At 45.7% G+C, this 6,680-nt stretch overlaps 1 protein-coding gene across 1 annotated transcript in view; it reads left to right on the plus strand.

Annotated features, from left to right (window-relative positions):
* LOC121589766 (eye-specific diacylglycerol kinase) overlaps positions 1–6,680 on the plus strand; it is a 130,062-nt gene that overhangs the window by 14,460 nt on the left and 108,922 nt on the right. The window lies entirely within an intron of this gene.

Genomic DNA, 6,680 nt, shown 5'->3' on the forward strand with positions numbered 1-6,680 from the left:
ATCCTCTGGCCCGCGTGTCTCCCGCGGGCGCTCAATTTTAACCCCAAAGTACCTGCCAGCCGACTATTGATTAACATCTTGCTGTCGCCCGCCGTCATCTTGGTTTGCACCCCGTTTGCTGCAGTTCGCTGCGCAAAGATGGTTTTCCCCGTGTCGGCACGCCGGTCGATAAAGAGCGACCAAAACTTTAGCAACCACCACACAGAGAGCAACAGCACAGCAAGCGGCTAGTAAGGGTTGCGGTAGGGTGGGTGGTTGCTCTGAAGGAGTTTTTGTTTTTCCCGCCCAACCACCAACTCAAAACACACACACATACACGCGCACGGGCACTAACGGAGACACAGGAGTTGGATGGTAGTAATAATATCCACCACCCCAGTGGTTGGCACGGTAGGGTTCTTCGTAACAATTCCACTGTTGTATGAATAATATTGAGGTAATAGGTTCTTCCCAATCATTGAGCTCTGTTGTATTGCTTTCAATTTATGAGTATTTAAAATGTTCCATTTACAAACAAACACGTCAAACTAGATGCAGCCTAATCATCTAGCACTTGTTCGCTATTTTGAAACCATCTTCTTGAACTGTGTTTTCAAAGATTGATGTATAATAACATGCAGTAAAATGAAAAACAAACCGATTTTGGGACGTATATGGAAGTGTGTCGACTGTTGTCGAAATTCAACATGGAAGAACGCGACAGTGCATGAGGTATTTGGACAGGTCTCCTCATTGAGCTCATAAACTCACTTTAATGTGCCACATGCACAAGCGGCGTATACACCTGAAATGACACTTTTGACTGTGGTTGTTGCCTCTTCACTGAGACTAAGTTTGCCGACCCCTGGACACTACACCGATACGCCACTGTTACACTACCGTACACGTGAATAAACGCGCGCGCGTGTGTGTGTGTGCGATGCGTTAAGTTCACGACCCGTACGCTTTGTGTGCCGATACCTATATCAACTGGTCGATTTCATCTGCGATACGACCGGGGCGATACATCGAGGCCACACACCGGATCGATCATGTTACGCGAGGTTTTCTTTTTTATTTGTTTACCTCGGCAGCATGGTTCTTTTTTTTGTGTGTGTTTTGCTTCGCCGGGCTGGGTCGTTGTTATTGGTTGCTCTCCATGTGCGCGCGTGTGTGTGTGTGTGTTTATCATACGCAGCCAAATATGTCACACACGTCGCACGTCATGTTTTGTTTTTGTATAGGAGCTGCTGCCGCAGGAACTCATTAGTTATTGGAGATGTTGAGAGCATGTCGTCGCCAACTTTTGGAGATGTTGAAGAGCTGCTGCTGCTGCTGCTGCGGTAATGCTATCTGAACATCTTGACGTTAAAGGGTCTGAGTGTGTATGTGTGTGTGCGTGTGTGTGCGCGCGTAGTGAGTGTTTCAGCACATTTCGATCACACCTCCGCATTATCGAAACCCATCAGTGTGATTGCGTGTGCGTGCCGCGGGGAAAGGCGCCGGGTGCACAAGATGTTACCACTCCACTCTAGAAAGTAAGGGAAAAACTTTTGCCCATCGCAATTAAGACAGCGCACCCGGTTGGTGGACCTAAACTGGCAGCGTGCAAATTATGTCAGCATCATCAGCGTGGGAGCGGTTTGGTGGCAAGAATTTGCGCCTTGGAGATGTCCGGGATATTGTGGTCCAAGAAGAGGCAACAAGCAACAAAAACAAACTTAGTTTAGATTCGAAATAGTGCCGGCGCTAGTAGTAACTTTACTAGATGCTTGCCTACAAACGAGCTCGCAACGGTTGCAACTTCCCATTTTGTGCTGGCCGGGTTTGGGCGAGAACGGTCATTAAAAAACACCACACTCTACGGCCGCGCTGGGGACTCCTCTGCTCCGCTGACGGATGATGATGCTGCTACTGTGGATGAGAAGGACGTTGGCTTTACAGGGGGTTTCCCGAGTCACTCCCGGCGGGGTGGTGGTGCCATCTGAGTGCTGTCGTAAAACATCTGTCCGACACGTCCCGAGAGGAATGTGTCTGTACAGTGCAAAGCATGAACTTATGATAGCTTGGTTGGAGTTTAGCTAGCATTATTAATATCATAGCGACATAAAAAAAATCAATAGCGTTTTATATATCAAAAAGTAATACCAAATTGGTAAAGTGTTGGAAATGATGAGCGAACGATTTCATTGCCAACCGTTCGTTCGTACTTTTACGCAACACACTGTGTATTTCAACGAAATTGCGCCTCGGGAAGGGGACGTGTGGCTCGGGGCAGAGAGCGCAAATGAAATGTCAACAAACCATTCCGCCGGATGCGGATGCGATACTAGCCCGCGCTCATAATTAGTAAATAAAACAATTTATGACTCGGTGAACGGGACAGTGCATCGCTGTAACGCTGTAAACTCTTTCCCGCCTGTTACAGCGTCGGTAAAACAAAGCTACCGGCCGCAAACCGGCGCTGGCTGGGCGGAGAGCTCATCGCGGCGGATTTGCTGCCATTTTTTTTTTTTGTTTCAGTTTGAACGTGGTGTGAAAGCATTAGTTTGCAACGTTACAAATGCTCTTACCATTACTCAACGCAGCGCGGGTGACAAATTAGGTTCGCCGCTTGCTTCGCAAACGTGACTGGTGGCTCAAACGCGCAGCCCCCTGGCGAAACATTACGCCCGCCGTTTGCGCCCTCCACTTTCGCCGTGTCCTGCCGGGCGAGCCCGTGAAAAGCTAGCCGGAGCTAAAGAGAGAGAGAGAGAGAGAGTGAGAGAGGCAGTGGGAACAAGAATCGGTAATGCTAGAGATGCGCAATAAATGCGAAAGCAAATTAGCGTTTCACTAGAATTTGTGAGCGTGTGCGTGTCTATGCGATTTTTTGTTAGACGATAGACCATCACGAAAAAGGATTCTCGCAGCAACAAGACAACGGGCGAACGGGTTTTGGGGTGGGTAAAATATGGAAATTCCCCGGTCTCGTTTCCCATCCCATCTCGGGACCCGTCCTGCTGCATGCTGCCTTTTCTGTTACATTATTCCTCCCAAGCTTTACGTCAGCTGAGAACACGCTCCTGCCGAGAGTGACGGTTGTGTTGAAGGCATTTTGAAGGCAAGTTGGACTTTTTTTGTTGTTTGCTTCTGCTTGCTATTTTTTCTTCGCAGTGGCTCGAAACCAGCTCCCAATTTCTGTTTATTTTAATTATGTCTTTGGTGAGGTGATTTGTGTTTGTGTGTGAGTGGTTATTTCTCTTCTCTTCATTTTTTTTTTTGCAAAGCAAACGGTTTTTTCCTCCATTGGAGCGTGCTGCCGCGAACGTGGCGACGAACACACACACATACTGCGGCCGCCGAGCACGAAATGAGCATAAATTCTGAAATCAGTCATTTGCGCGTTTCCAGCTCGCATGTTTTTCTTTTGGGTTTAAGATGTAAGGGAACGCGGGGCAACATGGTCACCTGCATTTTTGTCAAATGAACACGTTAAATTTTTATTTTTAATTAAATAATATGAAATGTACATTTCATAGTCTAAAGGCCGGGGGACACTGTCCGTACTTGCTAGTGTAACTTCAATTTTCACAAGCGCACCTGGCGGTGGCTGACCGAAGCATTTTTGCAAACAATTTAAAGCTGCTTCAGAAAATATGTTGTTTTTCCATGTGATTTACTTAAATTGCACAAGAAAAGTTTTGTTAAAGGTATCTTCATGCACATGTTTTGCACGCATTGCATCCATTTGCGCAATGGAAAACGATGAAATTAATACTTTATTTTGAGATTTAGCACGACCATTTCCTCGATGACCAAAATAAGCTTTCACCAGCCGATACACTAACGAGTACGGACAGTGTCCCCCGGCCTTAAGGCCTTTAAAAATGAAAAAAAAAACAAAACAAAAAAAAGCATTTCACATTTTTTCCCAAAATCATGCAATTTTCATTATCTCGAAAATAAGCTTTCGTAATATCAAATAATGGAGAAAAAAAGGATGTGTATCCAGGTGCATGACATTGATGATGTAAGGGGAAAAAGAAAGCATTTGAATATAAAATTTGAAAAGTTTAAGTTTGTAAATTATTTCGCTTGGAGCAAAGGTCGCTAGCAAATATATTTGTTATACATACATAAAACTATGCTGTATGTATACTCTATCGACAAGAAAAATTACTGACTACACGTGAATTATCTAGCCAATATTTGCGAATGTAGTGATACATTTTGATTTATCGTTATTATTCATTAGCGTTGTCAAAATGCAGCATTTGTGCTGCGTGTAAAGGCAATATACGAGGTTTAAAGAAATGTCCTGGTAGCCTGAAAGTTAGCAGATATCTGTAGCAACTGAATATGAATTATTATATTTACGAGTAGGCACACGACCGCCACTGAAGTAAAGTATGAGTAAATTCATGAATTTCGTGAACTATTTATTGGAGGATGCGAAAAAAATAACGGTAGATAAGATTCTAGGTCCAAGAATAAGTCCTTAATGATTTTTGCCGATTGAAAGCACTCCGACCTCACCGTCGCACATCTGCGGCCCGCGAGAATGTTTTGAACCGTAATCCGGCCCGCGAACTAAAGGCCGGGGGACACTGTCCGTACTCGCTAGTGTAATTTGGGGATTTTCACTATCGCATCTGGCGGCGGCTGACCGAAGCATTTTGCCGAACAATTTGGGACCGCTTCAGAAAGTATGGTATTTTTCCATGTTTTTTTACTTAAACTGGGCTGAAAAAAAAAGCTTTGTAATTGATAGATTAATATGTTGTGCAAGTATTTCAGCAATTTTGGCATCAAAAAACGATGTAAACCCTCTTAAAATGGAGATCCAGCACGAGCATTCCCTTCATGACTAGAAAAAGCTTCCACCAGCCGCCGCCAGATGCGCTAGTGAAAATCGAAATTACACTAGCGAGTACGGACAATGTCCTCCGGCCTTAAAACGAGTTGGACATCACTGGCTCAACCCAAAGCCTCCTGGTCCAATGTTGTGTTCCATTTGATCCATTCGTTTTGATGTGTTTTGACATTTGGTGCATGACCATTTTGCCCTATAGCGCCATAGTGCGATTTAACCTCGCACTTCCATGACTTTTGATATTTAAATGTCATTTTAGTCATTTATATTTGTTATCAATATGAGTACTTCTAATTGTTTTCCACCAATAAGATGTTAAAGTCTTAATTTCCGCCAAAACAACAGTCTAAAGAGATTTGCCCAATGGGATACTGAGCAACATCCTTAACAGTGCCATTTTGCCCCGTCTTGCCTTTTTGTCTTGCCGGTTTTCGTGCGGGATTTAGTTTTGGCTTTATTTTTAATTTTATTTTTTTTACTATTATCATTTCGTTCTCACTTCCACCTTGCCAAGAATGTCAAACATTTCATATCCTGCTGTGTCTTTGAGTGCTTGTGTGTGCCTGTTTGTGCGAAGCAAACTTTCTACACTCCGCACCTACATAACAAACACATGCATGCACACTCACACACATCCACACACGCCTTGGGTAGGTGTGTAGGTGGGTTGCCTGGGCACCCGAATTTCCACTGGTGGGACGGTTTTTGGTTTCACAATTCGCTCTTTCGTCATCCCCGTGTGGCAGTAAAGCCACTGACACACAAAAAAAAAAAATGGAAAAAAAGAAGGAAACACCAAGTCAACTCCAATGGCTCCCAGTGGGCGGGATGACTTCCTCGGATGAACGAATGGCCGTCCGGGGAGTTTGCAGGTGAAGATGAATATCCTGGGCCCCAGTTTCCAAGACATCCAAGAGAGCGCACCAAAGCGGCAACAAAGAGACACACACACACACCCTATGGGCAGTGGGGGCAGGTCAGGCAATAAATAAAGGGAAACCCTCGAGTGGCCATCAAACTGCCCCGGCATCGGTGGAGCTCACAGTTCCCGGCTCACGGGGACAGGCACGCGATCGGCTCTCGTTACTCTTGGCCCGCAAAACAGGACCCGAGCGGCACATGGGGAGAAATACGGCTGACTGACTGAAGGACTGCAGAGGAGTAGTTCACTCCATTGCCATTTTTTTGCTTGTATTTGACTCCACCGTCTCCGGCTGCACGCTAATAATGTAATTAAACAAATCGCTAATGTACACGGCAATGGACAGTGAAGGATGAATGTGAAGGATTTCGATAAACCATCCCCTCCACTGGACTGGGTAAGAAAAGGGCCGGCTTTTGCGTCTTCCTTTCAGCGCCTGGAAAAGGGATGTCTGGTGTTCGGGGGGGGGGGGGGCGGTTTTGGGCCCACCTTTCTCTGCGCGTAATCGGGCCGCTAAAAAGAAGCCTCGAAAGCGGAAGCTTTAAAGGATCAACGGTGCTTTCGTGAGAAGGGCGGTGTTTGTTTTGCGTCGCTTTTACCGCTTCCTCGCGTTGGTGGCGGAGCATGGCACTGTACCTGTGCGAAATGCTTTGATTTGTGCCAGTTAATGCCTGAAGTGAAGGGATTTTCTGATTTATGGTTTTGCTGCGCGGGGTTTCCTTTTTAGCCCGGGCGGGTTCGAGCCGGTGATTCGATTGGCACGGCAGGTGAAGATTATTTGTGGCTTCGCAACACGCTTTGCTGTTGCTGTTTTTGTTTGCTTTGTTCATCGTGTTACGGATTGTGTCTTGAGCGCGGTTGGACGATGGAAAAGAAGCATCAACAGTGTTCGAGGATGACAGGCAAGCATAGCAGGACTGGTAA

The sequence above is a fragment of the Anopheles merus genome, chromosome X (assembly GCF_017562075.2).
Source record: "Anopheles merus strain MAF chromosome X, AmerM5.1, whole genome shotgun sequence".
Taxonomy (NCBI): Eukaryota; Metazoa; Arthropoda; class Insecta; order Diptera; family Culicidae; genus Anopheles; species Anopheles merus.